Raw genomic sequence first — 27,049 nt, 5'->3', positions numbered from 1 at the left:
AAAAACCCTCATAATAATAAGGAGTTTGTCTTTAAATGGCAGTAAGGCTGTTTAGTGGCGGGGGGGCGGGGGGGGAGCTCATTTTTAAACTAGAAATTGCTACATTTTGGACATCCGGCAAATCTAATTGGCTCTGAGCATGTGGCCTGACTTGCTCAGCCATTCAGAATCACTTCTTCCCCCAGCCAAAGGCCACATGCCTTCAAACCGGGTTATAATCTACTCGCCCTGCTTAAACAGAGTTTGCTCTTAATTAGGATCTTTTCTGATTATTGCAATTAATTTTAAGACAAAGGAATCAGCTATGCATCAAAGGAAGAGAAAGAGGAAAAAAATAAAAGAAGAAAAATGTATTCCCCGGTCTTGTCGAATGAGCTTCTCTCTCCTTCTGTCATCCTGCTCAGCGGCCCCCATGCTTGCTCTTCTCCCTGAGATAAATCATTTAATCTTTACCCTCCTCTCATGTTTCAGACCAGTCAGCTAGTCTCACAAAGCTTGTCAGCATTTGAACTTAACATTTTCAGGTTGAATAAGAAGCATTTTTTTTCCTTTCATTTTTGATTGGTTGTTAAATACGATATCATAACTGTAGAGAAAACTTTAGAGGGAAAAAAGGCCTGTCATTCTCCTTAAGGTAATGGTTTCTTTTGTGTTTTTGTTGCTAATTCATTTGTTTATATGACAAATAATTATTGCGAGCCTTCAATAGCCTGCGCTCCATTTTAGACTGGGGATATAACCGGTAATAAACTACTCTGCCCTTCTGGGATTTTCATTTGAATGTGGGGAGAGAGAAAATAAACAAATGAATATTATGTCAGATGATGTTGAGGTCTAAGGAGACAAAACAGGGTAAGTGTTGGGAGTGTGAGGTTGGGTGGGAAAGCTATTATTTCCTTTCTATTTTCTTCCAACCACACACATACTCATTCTGTGCTCTGTAAGACCAAGTAGAAAATGCTGACATGCTCCACCTCTCCCCAACAAAAAACCCAACCTGTAAATATATATTTAGAGATACAGTCTAAACTTTATTTTTTCATAGCATTTGTATGACATTTAACATGACAACACAAATAAGAGTCTTCCCTGGTGGCTCAGATGGTTAAGAATTCGCCTGCAGTAAAGGAGACCCAGGTTCAATTCCTGGGTGGGAAAGATCCCCTGGAGAAGGGAATGGCAACCCACTCCAGTATTCTTGCCTGGAGAATCCCATGGACAGAAGAGCCTGGCGGGCTACAGTCCATGGGGTCACAAAGAGTTGGATACGACTGAAGCAACTAATACTTTCTTTCAACACAGAGGAGAGATTTGATGCTAATTCTCAAATGAAGAAACTTGGAAGAAATAGACGTGGAGAGATAAAGCATCAAATAAGAGAGGAAATTGGCACGAGACAGAGGAGAAAAAGTTCTAGTCATTAAAAATTTGCATTCATATCAAACTCTGAGAATTTGGGGCAAGACCAAATTATAGGGTAGAGAAATCCTGAGATAAAGTTAGAAACAAATCAAGGAAGATTAAAAGCAGTTTATGTCAGGGGCTTCCCTGGTGGTCCAGTGGTCAAGACTTTACACTTCCAATACACGGGGTGTGGGTCGAATCCCTGGTTTGGGAACTAGGATCCCACACGCTGGGAGGCTGAAAAACCAAAACAGAGCAAACAAAAAAGCAAATGAAATGCACATAACAAATTTTTTTTAAAGAGCAGTTTATGTCAGAGTCAACAGTCTTGTCCAACCTGTGTACACTGATTGTTCCTGTTTTGCATAAAGTTCCTGCGTCCCCTCTGGTCCTAGAAAACAGTCAGAAGATTAAAAATATTAAGTTCTGCCTACCTAGAGATGTCAGGACTATTAGCAATTCGAGAGATGCACCAACACCTTAAAACTGAAAAGTCTGAAATCAGAAGATACTAAGCTCTGATATGGGCTCTTTCAAGAGTCTATGCCAAGTTGAAAGTTGAGTGGTTCAAATTTCTCTGCCCCCTTTAAAAGCAAGTATATTTGTATATGACTAATTTTCATTAAAATAATGGTTAGAATCATCACATGCAAAATTCAAGAGCCCCCTTTACTCTGGGAGCCACTAAGAACCAACAGAATGAGCTCAGCATTGGCAATAGGCAGATTTGGATTTGAATCCTGGCTTTTCCAGGTATTCATTGACCTCAAGCAACTCAGTTCACCTCGCTGGAACTATTTGCTAGCCAGTGGGGACATTTATGGTGCTGAAAATGATATGCATTCAAGGACCTAGTCTTGACTTGCATGCATGAATGCTCAGGTGTGTCTTTGTTACAAAGAGCCGGACTGCAGCCTGCCAGGCTCCTCTGTCCATGTATTTTTCCAGGCAAGAATTCTGGATTTGATTGCCATTTCCTTCTCCAAATATAGTGAGTACTCAGTTAAAAGTAACCATTATTGGGACTTCCCTGGTTGTCCAGTGGCTAAGACTCTGTGCTCCCAATGCAGGGGGCCCAGGTTTGACTCCTAGTCAGGGAACTGGATCCCACATGCTGCAACTAAAAATCCCAAGTGCTGAAATAAGACCCCACACTGCCAAATCAATTAAAAAAAAAAGTAGCCATTATTATTGCCATGCTCATTCAGTATTTTAAAGATTTATTTATTTGAAAAATCTTACCACATTTGTATATTGATGAAGGCCTTTAGGTGTCCAAAGGACAATCATATAAAGTTTTTTGTTTCAATAGTAGCTTTACTATTTTCATAAAATTGATCCTTTTAAAGTACACAATTCAGTAGTTCTTAGAATATTCACAGAATTATGCCACTCTCATCACTAACTTTAGAAATTTCTATCACCCCTTGAAGAAACCCCATAGCTTCTAGCTGTTCCCTTTCTCTCTAGCCCTTGGCAACTACTTACCTATCTCTGTGTCTGTGAATTGGAGTATACTTCACATTTCATATAAATGGAATCAGATAATATGTGACATTTTGTGATTAATTTCTTTCACTTAGCATAAGGTTTTCAAGGTGTAGACATGTTAGAGGATGTATCAGCATTTCTTTCCTTTTTATGCCTGAATACTATTCCACAGGGTATTCCATTTGGTTTACCCATTCATCAGTTGATGGACATTTGTATTCTTCCTACTTTGGGGCTATGTTGAACAATGCTGCTATGAACATTAGCATATGTAAGCATATGTTTCCATCCTTTTACAAAGGAAACTGCTGGGTCATATGATAACTATATGCTTAATGCCTGAAGCTACTGCCAAGCTGTTTCTTTTATTTTAAATGGCTAAGAAGTGGGTGATTCTAGCAGAGAAAATACAAGATGAGCTCAGGGCATCTGTAGTGCAAGAAAGCATGGAAGTGCTAAAAAAATAAAAGATGAAGGCATATTAAAGGGACACGGGAGCCAGTCTAAAGGAGCTACCAATGGCCTGGAACAATTTGAATGGTAAAGGAAACAGCACAGTGTTAGATCACAGTCCAAATATAAAATAAATATGTGTTGGTTCACACTGATATAAATAAATGGTTGAATAAACAGGGACTTCCCTGGTTGCTCAGTGGTAAAGAATCTGCCTTCCAACGCAGGGAAGCTTAGGCCCCGGTGCCATAACTACTGAGCTCAAGTGCCGCAGATACTGAAGCTGTCTTGCCTAGAGCCCGTGCTCTGCAACAAGAGAAGCCACGGCACTGAGAAACCCGAGCACCACAACCTAAAGGAGCCTCCACTCTCCGCAACGAGAGAGAAAGCCCATGTAGCCGTGTAGACCCAGCACAGCCAGAAAGAAAGAAATCAGTAAAATTAAAAAAATAATTGAATAAACAAATAAATAGGAGAGGAGACAAGTCTTCCTTAATGAAGAATTTCAAATAATATAAGTAGATATTCCCCTCTCCATAAGGTGAAGCTTGAGTGTGGACTGAATTTAGTGACTTGTTGCCAAAGAATAGAATATGGAAAGGAAAAAAATAGTAACTTTACAGAGATTCTGGCGACCGTATCTGAGCCCATGATCCAGATCAACATCACCAGCAATAATTCATGTTGAGATCGTGTGCCCAGTGATACGATGTGATGAGAAGGGCACCTTACCTATGAGGTATTCTTCCCCAAGATCCATAACCCTGATTTAATCATGAGAAAACATCATATAAATGCAAATGGAGGGACATTCTGCAAAATGTCTGATCAATACTCTGCAAAACTGTCAGAGTTAGGAAAGAAAGCAAAAGACTGGGAAACTGTCCTAGAGCAGAAAAGACAAAGGAGGTGAGATTGAATGCCAGGTGGCAACTCACTTGGGATTCTGGGGCAGGTAAATGACCTGAGTTGAGGGTTCGATCCCTGGTCAGAGAACTAAGATCCCATATGCTATGTGGCACTCCCCAAAATTAGAATTTTTTAAAAAAAGGATCTGCGTGGGGAAACTGATGACATCCAAATAAAGTCCGGAATGTAGTTAATAGTGATGTACCAGTGTTGGTTTCTTAGTTTTGGCAAATGTTCTACTGTAATATCATATGTTGGGGGTTCCCTGGTGGCTCAATGGTAAAGAATACACCTGCCAATGCAGGATATGTGGGTTCAGTCCCTGGATTTGGAAGATCCCCTGGAGAAGGAAATGGCAACCGACTCCAGTATTCTTGCCTGGGAAATCCCATGGACAGAGGAGCCTGGCAGGCTACAGTCCATGAGGTCACAGTAGAGTCAGACACAACTAAACAATAATAACAATGTCACATGTTAACATCAGGGTTAACTGAGTGAGGGGTGTATAGGAACCACGTACTATCTTTATAACTTTTCTGTCAATGTAAAATCACTCCAAAATGAAGAGTTTACTTAAAAAAATTAATCCATTACATGTAAACATAAATAATACGTTTTATTTGAAATATAACTATATGTGTCAACACACAAAAATTCTTTAATGAAAAAAACCTAGTGGGTATAGGAATGGTTAGCCGTTCCTATCTATTCAGATAAAAGAATTTGTCACTGAGAATGAATGCTAAGATTGATCTGAACTGGTGGCTTGCATGGATTACATTTGCCAGGGAATTGCTTATCTTTCTATCAAACTATCTAAAGTTACAAGGTTGGCTGCCTAAAGCAACAGCGGCTACTGCAGCAACAAAGATTTCGAGCATTTGATCCCTGGCATGCAGCATTTAGGGCACGGCTCTGTTGTCTCCGTCTGTGGATTAACTTATCTCTTTCCTTAAGCAGTATCAGCATTTACCAAATTAGTGAGTTAGGGTTACACCAAAGAAGATATTCATTTCTCTTGGCCTCCTTTCCCTGGGGTTGCTGAATACACTTTCCATATGCCTGCCAGTAGATCTCATTCCGAGTTCAGGACTCAAGTCTTGTGTAAACTGTGATGACTCCCAAATCTGTGTTCTCACACTCCACTTCCCCCTCGAGTTTCTGTTTTCTGACTTTTTCTTGACATAAACTGGCTGTCCCACTGGCACAGAACTGAAAAGACTGCAAAGTTAAACCTATTCTCTTGCTACCTTTCATGCCTGTTAAAATTGTTCCTCCACCAATATTCCCTTCCTTAGGTCTAACGACTCAGCGCTGTCGTGGTAGCACAAAAACAGCCGTAGACAATACATAAGTAAATGAATGTGGCTGTGTTTCGATAATACTTCATAAAAAAGGGCAATGGGTCAGATTGGGCCTGGGAGCTATAGCTTGCTGATGTCTAGTTTAAACCATTGCATTGGGTGAGATTGCCTGGGGTGGGAGGCCGCAAATGCCAGAAGCTCTGGAAAGAATCCAGAGGAACATCAGTGTTAAAAGTGTTTGACTTGGGAAAGAAATTCAAAGGAGGAGAATGAGGAAGAGTAGTCAGAGAGGCAGGGAGAAAATTAGAATATAGAAGTGTCCTGGAAATCAAAGTAATAGTGTACCTGTATCATTAGCAAATGCTTTCAGAGAGATGAAGGGCTTCTCAGGTGGCTTAGTGGTAAAGAATTCGCCTGCCAATGCAGGAGATAAAGAAGACGTGGGTTCGCTCTCTGGGTCAGGAAGATCCCTGGAGAAGAAAATGGCTACCCACTTCAGTATTCTTGCCTAGCAAATCCCGTGGACAGAGGAGTCTGGCAGGCTACAGTCCATGGGGTCGCAAAGAGTCAGACATGACTTAGCAACTAAACAACAACAACGTAGAGATGAAGTAGGAGTGTTGGATCTGGGTGAAATTGGCCATAAACCATCCTGAGACCACTGTGCTTTGTGACAAAGGTGGACAAAATTTTGGAACTGGGATAGTGCAAGCTGAAGTTCAACCATGAGTCCCAGATCATTCAAGGAAGATTGGGGTGAGAAGGAGGAAGAAGTGAAGTTCTCGGTGTATCTGAGATCCAGGGCTTGCTCAGGATGCACCAGATATTAGTTCTGGATGGCAACTGTGTGCTTTGGAGTGGTGGAATTGTGAACTCCATGGCTTTACTTTTTAGTTAAAAAATGTGAATACATGTCTTAAAGAAGCATGTAGACATTGACTTAATAAGTTATCACTGTAAGACATTTCTCAGTAAGATAACACTGTCTGTTGGTGGTGGGTGGTTTGGTTGCTAGGTCGTATCTTTATTCTTTCGGTTCCATGGAATGTACCCTGCGGGCTCCTCTGTCCGTGGAATTCTCCAGGTTTATGACAATGCTGGAGTGGGTTGCCATTTCCTTCTCCAAACACTGTCTATTGGCTTGGTCAAAAAGTTTGTTCAGATTTTTCTGTAACATCCTATGGAAAAATACCCCAATGAATTTTTTGGTCAAACCAATTCTTTCTGGTGGGGAAATTGGAAATAGAAAGTTTCTGGAAAGCTTGGCATCATGGATAAAAGCAAGCAAGCAACCAACCAACCAATCCACCAGTTTCTAACTGTGTCTCTCGATTTCCTTCCCCAGCCCTGCTTTTGTGGGGGTGAAGAGGCAATCAGACAATTTGAGAAGAATTTAATTCCATACCACATAGCCCCCAAAATCATTTTCCATTGTCATCCTCTAAGAACATGATTGCACTTGACATATCATATTTAGAAAGATAGCTCACAATAATCTATATGCACTAAATTGACTCTGAAACGGTTTTACTGATTATGGGAATACACCATGCCTCCTCAGTGCACAAATACGGAGATGACCTCACATGGCTAATGATTCTGAACCTAAATCTTTCTTTTCATAGATTTGAGAAATCATTTCAAAAAGAAAGAGCTGGTAGCCTTCACTGGTAACCTCATCTCAAACATTTTATTCATCATTCACATGACCACATTTTTCAATTAAAAAGATACTTAGGATGGAATTCTTGCTTTTTCTTTCTCTTCTTTTTTCCACGTCCTTACACTTCTGGGACATAGACATGAGAGATTAACCACCTCGGAAACATCCTGAGGCTCAAATCACAGTAAAGCCCAAGAACACCCCATGACCCGGCCACCTTTTTTGTTCTAGGATCTCTGCTCTCTAGTTCTTGGAAAACATGAGAAGGGGATTAGTGTGACAGTCCAGTGTTTACTCGAGAGTCGAAAACAGAGACGCCGAGAGAGGCTTGTGACTGCTCATTTTGCCTTTTGATCAGTGGGAATAAAGCCTGGTACTGACCATTTTACCTCATTAGTGGGGCTCACTGACCACACCTCTCTCTTTAATTCTTTCCTGAGTGAATTTGTAATTTGCCTTTGGTTTCTGCCTTTAAAAAAACAGATTGTGAAGGATCAAAGAGGAACTGGATAATGACAAGGAGGAAGTGGCAAGTCAGTGATATCTTTGTAGAAGGACTAGTAACTATACACAGCGTGATTAATAAGAATCAGTCTTCTGAGAAGTGACCAGAGAATAAATTCCAGTACAACAAATTCTAAAACTAAGTATCTTATTTATTTTTCACTTCTTGTCCAACCATGAAGCTTTTATTGAGCATCTACTATATGTAACACTTGGTAAAAAAGAAGTGCAAAATAGTGGATAAGAGACTGAGATCTTAAACAGGACTGTATATAAATCCCTGGTTCTACTATCTACTAATTGTATTGGGTTATGTCAACCAGAAACTTCAGGAAGTGACCTTATTTGGAATAAGTCTTTGCAGATGTAATTAAGGTAAGGCTCTTAAGACGAGATCATCCTGGATTAGAAAGTGAAAGTGTTAGTTACTCAGTCCTGTTCAACTCTTTGCGACCCCATGGACTGTAGCCCACCAGGCTCCTCTGTCCATGAAATTCTCCAGGCAAGAATACTGGAGTGGGTAACCATTCCCTTCTCCAGGGGATCATCCCAACCCAAAGATCGAACCCAGTTCTCCTGCATTGCCTTAAATCTAATGACGATTGTCCTTATTAGAAGCGGAAAAGGAGAAGAGACAGAGATACATAAGAAGGCTATATGAAGATGGAGGCAGGGATAAGAGTTCTGCAGTCCTAAGGCCAAGAACATCAGGGCTGCAGAGAAGCTAAGAGAGAGGCATGGGAGGGATTCTCCCTCAGCACTTCCAGAGGGAATCATCTTTGCTAACATCTTGATTTCTGGACTCAGCCTTGAGGACTGATAAAAAAAAAAATTGTGTTGTTTTGAGCCAACAAGTTTGTGATAATTTGTTATGAAAGACCTAAGAAACCAATACACTAGATGTGACTTTGGGGTTAACTCTCTATATTTTGGGAGAAGGCAATGGCACCCCACTCCAGCAATCTTGCCTGGAAAATCTCATGGAAGGAGGAGCCTGGTAGGCTGCAGTCCATGGGGTTGCTAAGAGTCCGGCATGACTGAGTGACTTCACTTTCACTTTTCACTTTCATGCATTGGATAAGGAAATGGCAACCCACTCTAGTGTCCTTGCCTGGAAAATCCCAGGGACAGGGGAGCCTGGTGGGCTGCCGTCTATGGGGTCGCACAGAGTTGGACATGACTGAAGCAACTTAGCAGCAACAGCAGCAGCAGCAACCCTCTATATTTTAGTCTCTGCTCAGAGGATAATATTACCTACTCCTAGAGTTATTGTGATGACTCAATAAGATAGTACTTGTAAAGTGCTTCTGGCACACAGTGAGAGCTCCATATGTGTTGGCAATCATTATTACCGTACTAACGGTTCAAGTTGATCTCTAATTTATCAATATTGTGATTACTTGCATAATTAAATCCCTTGCCTTTTTTGTTTGGGAGATCTTTTACCTTTAAAAGGAGTAGAAGAGGGAAAGAGAGGGCCCATCATGCAGATGAATCACTCCTCACAATACTGTTAGTTGCAGAAACCATATGGACCCCAGAACTGCTCCTATGGCAAGAGCATAGTATACATTCCTCGAGGGGCTGCCAAAGGCTTGGTTGGAGCAGTAAGGACTTTATATATTGTTTACAGACTATAACTTTTATCAAGCTAGGTTATGTATGTCTCTCCAAGTTGATGGAAATCCCAGCAGTCCTCCAGGGCAAAGATTCATAGAACCACACCCTTTTCCCCTCCAAAAAAAACCCACCCCTGTCTTAAAATTGTGCTTGGGGGAACTATTTCTTTAGGTATTTTTAAAGAACATTATATTTAATAGCACCTTGAAGTTTTTTTTTCATAAAGTTCTTATAGATATGTATTATTTTTATTCTTAAGCTTCTAGCTTGCTTCTATTTCTAAATTATATTTTCTGGTTTGCTGAAAATTAAAAACATTTTTTTCCTTTTTATTGTTTTTGTTTTTCCTTTTATTTTTATTGAAGTGTTGATTTGCAGTGTTGTGTTAGTTTGCAGGAACTAAGATCTGGTGCAGCCAAAAAAAGAAAAAAAAAAAGTGGTATAAATTGCCTCCAAAATCCAAAATAAAAGCTCACCACGTGTCGTGCCACTCTTTTGGTGGTTGGTGGTAGAAGATGCAGCAACTTGTTATTCTTTTTGGTCTTGATGGATGTCTCAGCATGTTCTAGTTCATGGGAATCCAGAAACATTACTGAGGAGCTGGGTTCCTAAATTTTCACGGGGTTCATCTTTCACCTTCTGGTTTACATTCTCACACATTGTCTCCATGTCTATGTCTGCACAATCAACAACCCTTGCACTTCTTTAAGCCATTTTCTCCTAAATCAGCCTATGTACTTTCCCCCTTTGAACACAATGAGATCTAACCTTGTAGGTACCTGGACACAACAAGGAACTTTGAGGCAAATTCTTTAGGAGGATGAGTGCCACTTTATAAGGCAACTGCCTCAGATGAAGTTATTATGGGGTATTCAAGCAAGGAATAGATAGTCTCCTTAGACATGGAGGGGTTTCCCTTGTGGCTTAGCTGGTAAAGAACCGCCTGCAGTGTGGGAGACCTGGGTTCGATCCCTGGGTTGGGAAGATTCCCTGGAGAAGGGAAAGGATTCCCACTCCAGTATTCTGGCCTGGAGAATTCCACGGACTGTATAGTTCATGGAGCTGCAAAGAGTCCGACATGATTGAGCAACTTTCGCTTCACTTTAGACATGTAGGGCAGGCTCCTTCTACTGGCGAGAGAATCTCAAAGTGACTTAGTTAGTAATGGTGATGGTGGCAGGGCCTGTGTGGGCAAGCTGGTTAAAATTCTCATCTTCTGAACCCAAGCAGACGTCTTCATTCCAAATCCATCTCACTCTTATCCAATCAATTCCTTCACTTTTACATGAGAGACTTAGGCAGACTATGAATTCAGTTTAGGTTGTAATTCTGCAACCTGTATTGTTAAATTTTGCGTTCAGTTTTCAATGATATTTGCCTGTGGCTACCAGATATAAGTGGAGAAGGAAATGGCAACCCACTTCAGTATTCTTGACTGGAAAACCCCATGGATGGAGAAGTCTGGTGGGCTACAGTCCATGGAGTCACAAAGAGTCGGACATGACTGAGTGACTTCACTTCACAGATATAAGAGATTCTTTCAGGGATAGAACAGAAATTATCTGATAATCTGTGACAAGCTGGAGTGTGTAGAGACCTGGACTCGTAATTTTCTTTCTGAAACTGCTCCCTTTGTACTCAGAAGAATCCATTCAATGCCACAATCCTTGTAGTCTACATAATAGTCAAGTGAAGCAATCATTTGTTTCTCTAAAGTACTTAATCCATTGAGAACTTATCATAACCAACCACAGGTATAATTTGATTAACTGTAATACCAATGCATGAATCACTAGTATTCACTAGTGCCACAGTCAAGGCACTACATTCAAGCTCAAGGACACAACCAAATCAATCCCCTAAATCATAGTTTTAAAAATTTCCCTTAGAAATTTCTGGTATTAATTCATGTGTAGTTGAAGTCTCAGGAGAGACTTTATACAAGTTATTTTAACTGAGATAATTTAATATAAACAGTGATTAACTAGGTATTAAATTGATAATTAGGTGGGACTTTCCTGGTGGTCCAGTGGTTAAGCCCACCTTCCAATGAACGGGGTGTGGGTTCGATCCCTGGTCATGTAGCTAAGATCCCATATGGCTCTCAGTCAAAAAACCAAAACATAAAACAGAAACAAAATGTAACAGATTCAATAAAGACTTTAAAAATGGTGCATATTAAAAAAAAATCTTAAAAAAATTTTTTTTTATTTATGGCTGTGTCACGCCTTAGAGGTAGCAGGAGGGATCTTCGTTGCGTCATGTGGACTCTTCAGTTGCTGCCCATAGACTCTCTAGCTGTAGCACATGGGTTCCAGGGCACACAGGCTTAGTTGCTCCTGGGATCTTAGTTTCCTGACCAGGGATTGAACCCACACCCCCTGCATTGCAAGGCAGATTCGGAACCACTGGATTACCAGGAAGGTCCCAAAATAATCTTAAAAGAATTTTTTTTCTTTTAAGGTAACAGAAGAGGCAGAAAGAGAACACTACATCATGAAGACAGCGACTATGGGGACAGTTTCCATCTTTATGGCTGGGCAATCAAAGGGAAGAAGCTGGAAATATTAAAACTCAAAAAATTGGAGGAGTCACTCCCCACCCACCCAACTGTGAGCAGGAACTCACACCACTGGGAAGGGGATACAGTTTGACTGTCTCTGCCGTCTCTGAACTTGAAGGAGAAGCCCTGTGGAGGTGAGGCCCAGACTCCTGAGGTGGGGACACTAGCCAGTTGGTGCTGGTGTCTCTGAGGTAGTGTAACGAGGTTTGTCCTGCGAGTGTTGGAAAAATTGCAAACTCATCCAACTACTGCGACCGGAAGGGACTGAAGTTGTCAAGATGTAGGATGATACTCGCAGGAACCGGAAGCAGACAAGAAGCAAAGAGGAAGCAAACAGGAAGTGCAAGTCCTTTCTTCTTCCTCCAGCCTTGCAGTCTCCCTCTAGTGCTACCTTATGGTGAGTCTGACAGGGAACTCGGTGGCAAAGCAGAAATGTGGTTTGCAAGGTACTGGCGTGGGCTCCACAAAGCAGGGAATGGAAGGATATGTTCGAAGTTATGCGACAACTGTTCAGACCCCTGTTTGGCTCTCTTTCTTACAATTTTCTTATTACTCTGAGTGTATGAAAGAGCAAAGCAATGAGAGAATTGAAGAAACATTTATTTACAAACCATTAGCAATAATTATCACTTTAGTAGAGGTAACTATTTACTCAGAAATCCAGTGTTATAAAACAAAAGCCTTTAAAGGATTGTGCTTATTGCTTATAAGAACTGGAATTTATATCCCAATGACAGAAGTCCTGAAGGTTGGAAAAAAGGTAGAATTGAATGGTTTAATTAGAAGGAAAAATAATGAAGAAAAATGCAACTTGGAATTTCATTTAAACATAGGTTTATTTGTGTCCTTATTGTGTAATTTGCAGCCATTTGACATTCTACTGATTCCTTATAAAATCTTGAAACTTATTGTGAGAGAACTCTTTTAAAAGGCAAAATTCAAATTTAATTGATACCATACTAATAGAAAGAGGTTCTCATTCTTTATAACTTAAGATACATTTGTTCCAATTTAGTGATTCATAGTAGATTCATGACTGATGAAATTCGCCTTAAAAATAAGGAACAAAATATGGAAACATTTTAGTCAGAGAGAAGTTTCCTACAGGGTCTAATTGCAAGGATTCTCTGTAATTAAACTGTTCTGAATGTTGGCTTAAGTTTTAACAAGCTGATGTCTAACTTTCCCATGATTATCCTTATTCAAAACAAATCAGACTTAAGAAAAATATTTTTTCCCCTGAAACTGCAGTGCATTTCAAAGACAGATATACTTAAAATGCATTCAGATTATAAAATGTAGTACCAAGTGTTGCATTTAGCCCTTAATGTGTTTAGTATTTCCAAAGCAGTCTTAGAACCTTTTTTTTTTTTAGCATTGTCATAAATCATAACACAGATGGTGTTTCTTGATATCTTTCAGTCAGATTTCAGTCCTGTGTCATAGCAGCAACCTCTATCAATGTGTTTTTTTTGGTAAGTGGCTTCATTTTGCTGTTGACAAGGCTGATATAAACAAGCTGTGTAATTTACTCTACTACTGAATAAATCACATGTGAACATTTAAGTTTAGCTGTGCTAGCCTGATAGTCTGGCAAGTGTTTTTGTCTGCATAGAGAATATTTGACATTTCAGCTCAACCCAGACAAACAAAAACAAATGCTTGAGTTTATTCTCCTGTGACTGAGAAGAGTAAAATGTGGTTCAGCTTTAAGTTCAATAATGAGGTTAAGGAGTCATACTTTCTATGGGTCTTTCTAGGCAAGTTGTTTGTAAGGAAACCCCAAGTGTTCTCTTGATAAGGGGAATGATGTCGTATGGTGATTTTGATGTAAGCATGAGTCTGTGACTGAAACCTAAGGATGCTTGATTACCTATTGGTAAAATGTGTACATCCTGAACTTCTCTTGCTAGGAGGAATTAGTTAAGCACCTCCTGGGTGTAGGAGTGACACAGGACAGATATGCCCAGAGTCTCTTACATTATGCAGGAGGAGATGTTTTTGTCTTCCTCATTTCTTTAGATTCTAAAGTGATGGTTGGGTGATGAGTGCGTTGAAAAGATGCACATGAAAATATGCTCAACAATGTTTTATAGTTTTCTGTGTATAGGTCTTTTGTTTCTTTAGGTAGATATACTCCTAAGTATTTTATTCTTTTTGTTGCAATGGTGAATGGTATTGTTTCCTTAATTTCTCTTTCTGTTTTTTCATTGTTAGTATATAGGAATGCAAGGGATTTCTGTGTGTTAATTTTATACCATATGACCCAGCAATACCACTTCTGGGCATACACACTGAGGAAACCAGATCTGAAAGAGACACGTGCACCCCAATGTTCATCGCAGCAATGTTTATAATAGCCAGGACATGGAAGCAACCTAGATGCCCATCAGCAGATGAATGGATAAGGAAGCTGTGGTACATATACACCATGGAATATTACTCAGCCGTTAAAAAGAATTCATTTGAATCAGTTCTAATGAGATGGATGAAACTGGAGCCCATTATACAGAGTGAGGTGAGCCAGAAAGATAAAGAACATTACAGTATACTAACACATATATACGGAATTTAGAAAGATGGTAATGATGGCCCTATATGCAGGGCAGAAGAAGAGACGCAGAAGTACAGAACAGACTTTTGAACTCTGTGGGAGAAGGGGAGGGTGGGATGTTTCGAAAGAACAGCATGTATATTATCTGTGGTGAAACAGACCACCAGCCCAGGTGGGAGGCATGAGTCAAGTGCTCGGGCCTGTTGGGCTGGGAAGATCCAGAGGAATCGGGTGGAGAGGGAGGTGGGATGGGAGACCGGGATGGGGAATTCGTGTAACTTTATGGCTGATTCACATCAATGTATGACAAAACCCACTGAAAAAAAAAAAAAAGAAAAGAAAATATGCTCAACATCATTAGTCATTAGGGAAATGCAAACCAAACCCGTAATGAGATAATACTTGACACCAGCTAGCTTGGCTATAATTAAAAGGAAGGAAAAATAAGTGTTGGTCAGAATGTAGAGCAATTGGAACTCCCATATATTGCTGATGGGAATGCAAAGTGATACAGCAGCCCTAGAAAACACTTTGAAAGTGAAAGTGAAAGTTAGTCTCTCAGTCGTGTCCGACTCTTTGTGACCCCAAGGACTGTAGCCTGCCAGGCTCCTCTGTCCATGGGGATTCTCCAGGCAAGAATACTGGAGTGGGTTGCCATTTCCTTCTTCAGGGGAATCTTCCCAAATCAGGGATTGAACCCAGGTCTCCTGCATTGCAGGCAGGAACCTGCAATTGACTGTTTGAGCCACCGGGGAAGCCCAGAAAACACTTCAGTAGTTCTTTAAAAGGTTAAAGACAGAGTTACTATGTGATTCTAGGCACACACCCGAGACCTGAAAATAAATGTGCACACGAAAACCTGTATGTGAATGTTCATAGCAGTAGAATTCTTAAGAGCCCCAAAGTAGAGACACCTGAAGTGTTAATGGATGAATGGATAAAGAAAAGGTAGATCCACACAATGAAACATTGTTGAGCAAGAAAGAGGAAAGGCATGCCAATACATGCGACAGCATGGTTGAACCTTGAAAACAGTAAGTCAGTTGAAGGAAGCCAGATAGACTGTCTGATTCCATCTATATGAACTGTCCAAGTTGGCAAATCCATGGAAACAGAAAATAGATTAGTTGGTTGACAGAGATTTGAGGGTTGGTTTATATGAGATTTCTTTTAGGGTGATGAAAATGTTCTGGAGTGAATGCTAGTGGAGGGAGACAGAACTTTGTGAACAATACTGAGAATTAAAGTTCATAGTTTAAGAGGATGAACTTTAGGGTACTGAATTATATCTTAATAAAGATAGTACTTTTTTTTTCACTTTTTTTTTCTTTGTTTGTTTTGTTTTGGCTGAAAATCTTGCAGGATCTTAGGTCCCTAAAGAGGGTTTGAACCCACACCCTCAGCAGTGAAGACACCAAGTCCTAACTACTGGACCACCAGGGAATTCCCAATAAAGCCATTATTTAAAAGAAAAAAAATAAGGTGGCATGCCTTTCAGGTGTGAACCCCACACTTGCATGAGCCTAGAAGTAAATGCCTCATTAAATTTTGACCCCTGGTGCTCGCTTCGGCAGCACATATACTAAAATTGGAACGATACAGAGAAGATTAGCATGGCCCCTGCGCAAGGATGACACGCAAATTCGTGAAGCGTTCCATATTTTTTAAAAGCTTTTGCACAACAAAGGAAACTATAAGTGAGGTGAAAAGACAGCCTTCAGATTGGGAGAAAATAATAGCAAATGAGGAAACAGACAAAGGATTAGTCTCAAAAATATACAAGCAACTCCTGAAGCTCAATTCCAGAAAAATAAATGACCCAATCAAAAAATGGGCCAAAGAACTAAACAGACATTTCTCCAAAGAAGACATACAGTTGGCTAACAAACACATGAAAAGATGCTCAACATCACTCATTATCAGAGAAATGCAAATCAAAACCACAATGAGGTACCATTACACGCCAGTCAGGATGGCTGCTATCCAAAAGTCTACAAGCAATAAATGCTGGAGAGGGTGTGGAGAAAAGGGAACCCTCTTACACTGTTGGTGGGAATGCAAACTAGTACAGCCACTATGGAGAACAGTGTGGAGATTTCTTAAAAAACTGGAAATAGAACTACCATATGACCCAGCAATACCACTTCTGGGCATACACACTGAGGAATCCAGATCTGAAAGAGACACGTGCACCCCAATGTTCATCGCAGCACTGTTTATAATAGCCAGGACATGGAAGCAACCCAGATGCCCATTAGCAGATGAATGGATAAGGAAGCTGTGGTACATATACACCATGGAATATTACTCAGCCGTTAAAAAGAATTCATTTGAATCAGTTCTAATGAGATGGATGAAACTGGAGCCCATTATACAGAGTGAAGTAAGCCAGAAAGATAAAGAACATTACAGTATACTAACACATATATACGGAATTTAGAAAGATGGTAATGATGGCCCTATATGCAGGGCAGAAGAAGAGACGCAGAAGTACAGAACAGACTTTTGAACTCTGTGGGAGAAGGGGAGGGTGGGATGTTTCGAAAGAACAGCATGTATATTATCTGTGGTGAAACAGACCACCAGCCCAGGTGGGAGACATGAGTCAAGTGCTCGGGCCTGGTGGGCTGGGAAGACCCAGAGGAATCAGGTGGAGAGGGAGGTGGGATGGGGGACTGGGATGGGGAATACGTGTAACTCTATGGCTGATTCATATCAATGTATGACAAAACCCACTGAAAAATAAAAAATTAAAAATTAAAAAAAAAAAATTTTGACCCCTGGGCATCTTACTTGCCTTTCCCTAGTCTAGGCCCTACAGAGACACGATGGAACTCTGCCATTGACCTGGTCTTACATTTTGTCTGAATCTTATCCTTTGTTTATGCGTACTGATTCATTTTCATAACCCTAATTCCCCACATTGCTATCCACTGACTGGCCCTCCCCAAAAGTCTATGACCTCCTTTACCAATCCTGATTGGAAGGTGAGGTCTGCGTCTGTCTTGTTCCGAGGCAGCCAGAGTGCCTAGTGTATAGTAGGTGCTCCAATAACCGTTGAACAGAAGCAATTTTCTTGGAAAATATCATCCAATGACTTCCTATCACTTTCAGGTTAAAATTCATACTTCTTCCTGGGGTGGCATGTAAGTCCTTGCGACTGTACCCTTATCAGGCTGTTCTGTCTCCTGCTGTCTTGCTATTCAGAGCTCCTTACATAATATTCCTGTTTTACTGAACCTTTGGGAGGTTGCTGAATGCTTCATACTTTGGCCACCTGATGCAAAGAGCTGACTCATTAGAAAAAAAAAACAAAAAACCCTGATGCTGGGAAAGATTGAGGGCAGGAGGAGAAGGGGACACCAGAGGATGAGATGGTTGGCTGGCATCACTGACTCGATGGACATGAGTTTGCACAAGCTCTGGGAGTTCGTGATGGACAGGGAAGCCTGGCGTGCTGCAGTCCATGGGGCTGCAAAGAGTCAGACATGACTGAGCGACTGAGCAATTCAATGAGCTGAGTTCATTCTAAGCTCAAATGCTTCATGAGCTCTCCTTTCTGCCTTTGTATTTGTTCCCCCTTTTCCTGGAACATTCTCCCCCAGTAGTAGCTCGGATCCTACCCAATCCTTCTTCCTTCCCACGTCCCTCATGGATGTCAGATCTGCATCTGAGTCTGTCTAAGGGTCTTTTCTGCTGTCTCTGACTTCAGCCTCTTTCTCTTTCACAGACTTTTTCTCCAGCAAATCCCTTGTCTTCCTAATTCTGTTGTGGTATCTGCTTCTCCATGAACTTGAAGTAACACACTAGCTTGACAGTCACACCTTCATTTTTATTCTTCAGTTTTTCACTCCCCCAGAAATTACACTGTGGGCCCTAACTGACATCATTCTAAATTTAATAGCTTAACTTTCTTTCCAAATAATATGAAGACTTCTGAGTCTTACACTGCATTTGTTCACATTCCTCACCAATATGGTATAGATGTTAAATATTTAATTCTTGCTTGGTTTTAAACATTAATAATATAGTGTTAATACTATTAGTAATATAGTAATTATTACTATATAAGTATTATGTTTGTTTCATATGATTTTAATTTACATTTATGTACATATTTACCATTTTCAATGCACTTCATTTCTTCCATTTACAATCACTTTCTTTTGGCCTGAAGTACATCCTTAAGCTTGGATTGTGAGGAGATCAAACCAGTCAATCCTAAAGGAAATCAACCCTGAATATTCATTGGAAGGACTGATGCTGAAGCTCTAACACTTTAGCCACATGATGTGAAGAGCCTACTCATTGGAAAAGACCCTGATGCTGGGGAAGATTCAGGGCAAAAGGGGAAGGAGACAGCAGAGAATGAGATGGTTAGATAGCATCACTGACTCACTGGACGTGAATCTGAGCAAACTCCGGGAGATAGTGAAGGACAGAAGAGCCTGGTATGCTGTAGTCCATGAGGCTGCAAAGAGCTGCACATGACTTAGTGACTGAACAACAATAATACCTTAGCATTTCCTTCTTTGAGGTCCTGCCAGTGGCTGACTCTTTGTTTTTGTTTATATAATGTCTTCAGGTTGACTTTGTTATTGATAGGTAATTTCACTGGATGTAGAATTCTAGGATGGTAGTTATTTCCCACGACTTAAGGATGGTGAGAACTGGAGAGCTAGAAGGGTGTGTTTGTTGACTGAATAAGCCAATGAAGCAAAGGACTGTGACAGAGAAAACTTTATTGAAATCAAGGAAAATCAGCAATGTCAGTTAGTTAGGAAATAGGGGGAAAGTAGGTTACATATTGGAGTTGCTGTGGGCAGATAAGAAAAACCTGCTTGGGTGTGGGTGGGTGAAGGAAAAGAATCAAAGAATTTCAGTAAGAGATGTTTATCTATTCTTAGAGTGGGAAGATAAGAGCCCAGCTGGAACTCCTATCTAGGCCAACCTAACTACCTGCACACAGACCTCCTCCCCTCCTTCCTCTTCAGGGGTACCTCTCATGTACCATCAATTTTCCCCTGGATAATTTCCACTGGATAATTATCAGTTTTAAAGTTTCTTTTTAAAAAAAAATTATTTATTTATTGTCTTTGGCTGTGCTGGGTCTTCGTTGTTGTGCGTGCTTTTCTCTAGTTGTGGCGAGCGAGGGCTCCTCTCTAGTTGTGGAGTGCAGGCTACTCATTGTGGTGGCTTGTCTTCCCGTGGAACACGGGCTCTAGGTGTGTGGGCTTCAGTGGTTGGGACTCGCAGGCTCTAGAGCACAGGCTCAGTATTTGTGGAGCATGGGCTTAGTTGCTGCTCAGCATAGGGGATCTTCCTGGACAAAAGGGATCAAACCTGTGTCTCCTGCATTGGCAGGTGGGTTCTTCACCACTGAACCACCAGGAAAGCTCTCATTCTCATTAAAACAAAACAAAACAAACTCATTTATTTATTTGGCTGTACCAAGTCTTAGTTGCAGCATGAGGGATCTAGTTTCCTGACTAGGGATCGAACCCAGGCCCTCTGAGTTAGGAGCATGGAGTCTTAGCCACTGGACCACCAGGGAAGTCCTGGATCATTCTGATTAGCATTCAAAGAAGTTAAAGTGTCTTCCATCAAAATAATTGCCCTATAACTTCCCCATCCCCCTCCAACTACTGCTGCATTTCTCTGTCCCATTAAAGCTGTTAGGCAGAATTGTCTCGACTCACTGTTTCTATTGATACTTTCATCTCTTCCCATCCTCCTTTGAATTTATCTCAATCAGGCTTTTGCCCCATTACTCCACTGGAACAGTTCTTGTGAACACTGTTATCGATCGACCCACAAATTGCCAAATCTGCAGGTCAATTCTCAGTCCTTATTTTACTTACTCTCTTAGCAGTTTTTGAAAACAATCTTCCTTCTTCCTTGAAACAATGCCTTCCAGCAGACCACTTTCTCAGTTCCTCTATTCAACACCTCCTCTTAAAAGACTAATTGGTGTTTCACATGTAATATGTACGATATATAACTTCTGATTTCCACCTACAAACCTCATCTTTCTCTGTCCTTCCAGTTAGTTGCTCAGGCACTCAAAGTCACTCACATCAAATCCACTGGCCAAATCCAGTTGGTACCATCTTCCAAACAAATTCAGAATTTGACCACTTCTTCACCTCAACTGATGTTCCCCTGACTGCAGCCACCATGACCTCTTTCCTGGGTTATTACAAGTGTCCCCTAACTCTTCTTTCTGATTTTACTCTTGCCTCCTCCCAGCTCCTTGTCTTAGTCTATTCCTGGCACAGCAGCCTTTTAAAACCTAAAGATTCTTTTAAAATCAAAGGTTATGTCTTTTCAACATTCTTCCCATCTACTCCAGAACAAAAGCCTCAGCCCCCCGGCCCCTATTACCTCTTTGACCTCTCCTGCAGATTGCTGCTGGTCTCTCTGATCGTATTGGTCTCCCGATTGTCCCTTGATCACACCAAGCCCACTTTTGTCTCAGGACCTTTGCATCTCCTTTACTCTGTAAGAAATGCTTTTTTGCCCTCCAAGAGCCTTATAGTTTACTCTCTCACTCCTTCAGTTCTCTGCTCAGATGTCACATCATCAAAGAGGTCTTCCTTTTAAACCCTTTCGAAAATGGTACCTTCTCCCTTCACTCTCTTACATTGCTCCATGCTCATTTTATCATTGCCACGTGTTATATTTGTATATTATCTGACTCCCTCTTCTACTATGACTGCGCCTTTCTTATTTACTGCTATGTCTCCAAAGCCGAGAATAGGTTGAGGTACATTACTGGATGCTTTAAAAGTATCTGTTGTATGAACAAACGATTCCCATCAGAGAGGAAAACTACATTGCAAAGGTCACTGAAGTCCGTTTAGATGCAGTATCCAGGACAACATCCGTGGTGTAAGCCTTCCAGCCATGGCCAAGGGTTTGGAATCCAGCAAAATGAACTAAGATCATGGGCCCCCGAGGTAGTGGGCTGACCAAGTGTTAGTCAAGTAGCTAAAGCTGAATTAGCCCAGTGGAAATCTGAGGAGTTCATGCCAACCTGTCACTTGTGTCCTGTGTGTGTTGAGTGTGGTTTCTGAGATTCCTCCCTGCAGAACCAGAGTTGCTCCTGCTGTGATGTAGGGATGTTTGTGTAGTACCAGTACCATTTTGTGTAGGACTGGGAAGATGCGTGCAGTGGGATGCAGCTGAGTTGCTCCCAAACATAGACTCTTCCATGTTGCTACAGTGATGAGATAAAGAAACCAGCAAAGAAAGTGAACAAGGTAGTTTATTTTTAATCAAATAAATATGCTGATCTGTCTCTTTTAAACATTTCAGCACTATATCTGAGTGCCTTTGAAAATTATGAAATATTATTGGAATTTGAGAGCTTAAGGAAACTAATATTTATTGAAAAATTAGCTTTCATCTGGATATTACAAGAGTAGAAATTGAATCAGTCAAAATCACTACAACGTTGCCTTGAACAAAGCAATATGGTTAAATGTTTTAAAAGACAGAAATAGAACCTGCGTCATTGGTTCATGTAGTCATTGGATGTCCACTGTGGAGACCTATGTAAGACTGACTGTTGACTTTCTGCATTCCTCATGCTCAGAGCCTGGAATACTGTAGAGTTCTTTGTGAAATTGTTTTCCAGTCTCCCCTGCTGGTAGGGAGGCTGTTAGACACTAAAGCCAATCTCTGCAGTGGAGAATGGTTTTCTTTCTAGAATTTTATAGTTTTGAGCAAATAAACCAATACTCAACATTTTCTTTTGTTTCTCTGTAATTCTTTTAGAGATCTACCAACATATCTTTTTGATCTACTGATAATCATTCAGTGTACTTTTCAGAAATATCAATAGGGTTTCCAGAGAGTCTACCAAGTTCTTTTCTGAGGCTGTTGATAAATAATCAAAATAACAATATAAATGTTGTTTATGGCCACCTGATGCAAACAGCTGACTCATTGGAAAAGACCCTGATGCTGGGAAAGATATAGGGCAGAAGGAGAAGAGGGTGACACAGGATGAGATGTTTGGATGGCATCACTGATTTATTAGAAATGAACTTGGGCAAACTTCTGGGAGATGGTGAGGGACAGAGAAGCCTGATGTGCTGCAGTCCATGTAGTCGTGAAGAGTCGGACATGACTTGGTGACTGAACAACAACATAAACAAATTCCATCTCTAGCTTATTCCACTTCCAGAGAAAGGTCTAAGGAACTACAGAATAGACAAAATCTGATCTGGTGAGGCCAAGAAAAGACTGCAAGCAGGGAAATAGCTATTACCTGAGTTCAAAAAATGTGTGCCCTCTGGGTGAGAATTAGAAAACAGTCATTCTTCCTCCAAGATTGACAGAGCTGAGCCTGGAGCACCCAGTTTGGTGAGTGGAGTCAGACCCATACTTGGCAACCCTTCCACCCTTTCTGGGCTTCTAGAGATCCCTTTGCTTGGGTGCAGTCACATGGTGCTGTTACCAAACCGAACTGGGGTCTGCTTGCTCACTAGGCAGCAAAGTCAATCTACTCACAACAGGTTGTGGTGAAGGAAAGCACAATGTTCATTGCAGGGTCAAGCAAGGAGTACGGGCAGTTCAAGATTAAAAGATCTGAACTCCTTGATGGTTTAGGCAGAAGAGTTTTTAAAGGCAAAATTTGGGGTGAGGGTTGCAGGATTGCAACTTTCTTTGGATGAGTTGGTGGTGAGACAATGGGGTGGTGCTCCAGGAATCTTGTCCTCAGCCTGAAGTTGCCATCTTCCCTCTGGGCGAGGGCCTTATTTCCTTTAGGAAAATTCAAAGACATATTTGTATGTGTATCCCTTGAGGAGGAGCCAGGACTCTACTTTACTGCTGCTCTATTGTCCCACAGCTTCTCCTTTGTTTCTGCACCCCCTCATTTCCCAATTAGTAACTGTTTGAATCTACCCATTGGAACTCAGGGAAAGTCTAGAAAGCTGAAGCCTTTTACCTACAGACAAGAAATGGGGCTTTTGTACTGGGAGGGCCCCCCAGGTTTCAGTGGCTGGAAAGTTTGAGTTGTTGTTCAGTTGCTAAGTCTCCTTAGGGCTTCCTAGGGGGCTCAGTGGTAAAGAATCCACCTGCCAAGGCAGAAGCCACAGGAGATGCAAGTTCGATTCCTGGGTTGGGAAGATTCCCCTGGAGGAGGAAATGGCAACCCACTCCAGTATTCTTGCCTGGGGAATCCTGTGGACAGAGGAGTCTGGTGGACTTCGCAGTCCATGGGGTCACCAAGGGTTGGACACAACTGGACATACATGCAAAGACATATCCTTGGGTGGGGAACAGATAGCTGCATGTTGAAGCTCCTTTGCTGCATTTTTCTCCAACAGAAATCTCAAGTGGGAGACTTCAGGTTGCAGGGCCTTAGTGTGTACAACACAGGGTGCAGTTACTGAGGGAATAAGATGAATGCTTTATCATCAACACCATGTTTAAAATAGGATATCAGTCACTATCTTTTCTAGATCTTTCTTGCTTGATTTTTCCATTGCACTCCTCCATTTGATGCCCCACCACAGTGTTTCAGTCTCATAGCTTCTGTCCTTTTTCCAGTTTCCTTATAGGGCTGAACCTATATTTCAATATACATATTCAATAGACAGGTATATTTCAATAGACAAGCACATGGCTTACCAATGATCATATACCTAATGAGTGTACAATCCACAGGAATGGGCACTTGTTCTCTCACATGTCTTTTCAGAATATCAAGAATTGTTTGATCTAAAAGCCAGGGTTCCTGATGAAACAAAACTGAGTTCAAGTCTCAGGCCTTTCCTTTACTAACTGCGATTCTGGGAAGTTTTTAACTACTAGAGCCTCCTTTTCTTCATGAGGGTTAAATAAGAAAGCATGCAAGCGCTCTATTAAGCCCAGGGCCTGATGCACAGCAAGCATTCAGACTTTAGAAGCTCCCTCTGTCATCATAGTTAATACAAAAAGTACCCTGCCCATGGCAGATCTTGCCAATCAATCATAGTATGTACTACAGCTTGGCCTCAGAATACTTTCCAAAAGTAGATTTTAAGTAGTCACTACTAAGGGGTTGGCCTGGCCAACCTTGCAAGGTTATTAATACTTGTGTGAATATAAGGTATCCTGTTGTGGGGACAGTGGGGTAGGGTGGGCCATGCCAGCAAAGGTTGGGGCTAGAAGCCCACTCAGGGACAAGAAGGTGTGTTGGAACAAGAGGGAAGAGACAGACTTGGTACTATGAATCAAAAGTATGCAGCCATATCCTTAAAAAACCAAAGACAGAGCTACCGTGTGATCCAGAAACTCCTCTCCTGGGCATATACTCAGAAAAGATGAAAACTCTAATTCAAAAAGATACATGAGATATATATGTATGAAAGTGAAAGTTGCTCAGTTGAGTCCAACTCTATGTGACCCCATGGATTATACAGTCCATGGAATTCCCCAGGCCAGAATACTGAAGTGGGTAGTCTTTCACTTCTCCACGGGATCTTCCCAACCCAGGGATTGAACCCAGGTCTCCTGCATTGCAGGCAGATTCTTTACCAGCTGAGCTACAAGGGAAGCTCAAGAATATTGGAGTGGGTAGCCTATCCCTTTTCCAGCAGATTTTCCCAACCCAGGAATCAAACAAGGGTCCCCTGCATTGCAGGTGGATTCTTTAGCAACTGAGCTATCAGGGAAGCCTGATATATATGTATATGTCACATCAAAAAGAAGATGTGATATATGAGTTGAGTTGAGTTGAGTTGAGTTGAATTCAGTCGCTCAGTTGTATCCAACTCTTTGAGACCCCATGGACTGCAGCACGCCAGGCCTCCCTGTCCATCACCAACTCCTGGAGTTTACTCAAACTCATGTCCATTGAGTTGGTGATAGCATCCAACCATCTCATCCTGTCGTCCCCTTCTCCTCCTGCCTTCGATCTTTCCCAGCATCAGGGTCTTTTCCAACAAGTCAGTTCTTTGCATCAGGTGGCCCAAGTATTGGAGTTTCAGCTTCAGCGTCAGTCCTTCCAATGAATATCCAGGACTGATTTCCTTTAGGATGGACTGGTTGGATCTCCTCACAGTCCAAGGGACTCTCAAGAGTCTTCTCCAACACCACAGTTCAAAAGCATTAATTCTTCGGTCCTCGACTTTCTTTATAGTTCATATCTCACATCCATACGCGACTACTGGAAAAACCGTAGCTTTGACTAGATGGACCTTTGTTGGCAAAGTGATGTCTCTGCTTTTTAATATGCTGCCTGGGTTGGTCATAATCTTTCTTCCAAGGAGCAAGCATCTTTTAATTTCATGGCTGCAGTCACCATCTGCAGTGATTTTGGAGCCCAAAAAAATAAAGTCTGTCATTATTTCCACTGTTTCCCCATCTATTTGCCATGAAGTGATGGGACCAGATGCCATGGTCTTAGTTTTCTGAACGTTGAGCTTTAAGCCAACTTTTTCACTCTCCTCTTTCACTTTCATCAAGAGGCTCTTCAGTTCCTCTTTGATTTCTGCCATAAGGGTGGTGTCATCTGCATATCTGAGGTTATTGATATTTCTCCTGGCATCTTGATTCCAGCTTGTGCTTCATCCAGTCCAGCGTTTCTCATGATGTACTCTGCATATACGTTAAATAAGCAGGGTGACAATATGCAACCCTGATGTGCTCCTTTCCTGATTTGGAACCAGTCGGTTGTTCCATGTCCAGTTCTAACTGTTGCTTCTTGGCCTGCACACAGATTTCTCGGGAGGCAAGTCAGGTAGTCTGGTATTCCCATCTCTTGAAGAATTTTCCACAGTTTGTTGTGATCTACACAGTCAAAGGCTTTGGCTAGGTCGATAAAGCAGAAGTAGATGTGATATATATAACTGAATATTACTCAGCCATAAAAGAGGATGAAATAATGGCATTTACAGAAAGACGGATGGGCCTAGAGAATATCAGATAAGTAAGTGAGACAAAGGCAGCTTTTATATGATCTCACTTATATGTGGAATCTAAAAAGGAATACAAATGAATTTATTTACAAAACAGAAATGGATCACAGACAAAGAAAACAAACATGTTTACCAAAGGAGGATTAATTAGGAGTATGAGTGTAGCAGATATGAACAACGACAGATAAAATAGATAAGCAACAAGGATTTACTGTATAACACAGGGAACTATATTCAGTATCTTATAATAAACTATAATGGAAAATAATCTGAAAAAAAAAAACAAAACTAAACTGCTTTTCTGTAAACCTGAAACTAACACAATATTGTAAATCAATTATACTTCAATTAAAAAAAAAAGAGTATGAAGACATGATCAGGGGCCAAACCAAAGGGGACGAATTAAAAAAGAAATCTGAGAAGGAGAGCCAGAAAGAAGTTTAAAAATTCCTATGGTGACTGGGAGTCTGGATGTTCAGTTAAATGCAGGCCCAGGGGAGAAGGAGGACAGTGAAATCCAGACAAAGGAATCCTAGAATGGTGACCCGCAGTTGTTGACATGAATGTGAATCCTCCCAACAGTGCCCCAAGCTATAACTTGGCTTATAGACAGGTGCACGTAGTCTTCTGACCTTGTTTGTGTCTGTGTGAAAGTGAAAGTGACAGTCGCTT

General features: G+C 41.2%; 1 non-coding gene across 1 annotated transcript; it reads left to right on the top strand.

Annotated features, from left to right (window-relative positions):
• The first annotated feature begins 16,023 nt into the window (after positions 1-16,023).
• Positions 16,024-16,130, top strand: LOC136144574 (U6 spliceosomal RNA). The gene has a single exon (XR_010658591.1). It is a non-coding gene; the product is annotated as a U6 spliceosomal RNA (small nuclear RNA).
• The last annotated feature ends 10,919 nt before the right edge of the window (positions 16,131-27,049 follow it).

This window comes from Muntiacus reevesi, chromosome 11, assembly GCF_963930625.1.
Source record: "Muntiacus reevesi chromosome 11, mMunRee1.1, whole genome shotgun sequence".
Classification (NCBI taxonomy): Eukaryota; Metazoa; Chordata; class Mammalia; order Artiodactyla; family Cervidae; genus Muntiacus; species Muntiacus reevesi.
Note: the sequence above shows the minus strand (reverse complement) of the source record. Positions and strands in the feature narration are given on the sequence as shown.